A 348-nucleotide genomic window follows, 5' to 3' on the forward strand; every position below is an offset into this window, starting at 1 on the left:
TGCTGCATTAACGCACCTCCTACAGGAGGAACAGACATGATGACATCTATTTTTGCCCAGGGTGGTCCTGGCGTTGAACTCTGTGACAGCGAGCCCTCGTAAATGTAAGAAAATAGCGACGGCCCCAATTTGGGGGCGGTTAAAAGACGTTCCGCTCGGGGTCCGTCTGTCAGCGAGGCGTCGAAAAGCAAAGCAGCGCGCCCGCCTATTGAAGGCCTCTCTTGAAAAAGCTCACTGCCAGGACATTGTATTCTCTGTGAGAGGCCCGCCACTGTGGAATGATGTAATGAGTAGTGTAGCCAGTGGAGAGTAAAATAGGGCGGTGTATAAGAGGGGCTCTGTGGCTAC

This window comes from Hippocampus comes, unplaced genomic scaffold, assembly GCF_001891065.2.
Source record: "Hippocampus comes isolate QL1 unplaced genomic scaffold, H_comes_QL1_v1.1 scaffold85, whole genome shotgun sequence".
Taxonomy (NCBI): domain Eukaryota; kingdom Metazoa; phylum Chordata; class Actinopteri; order Syngnathiformes; family Syngnathidae; genus Hippocampus; species Hippocampus comes.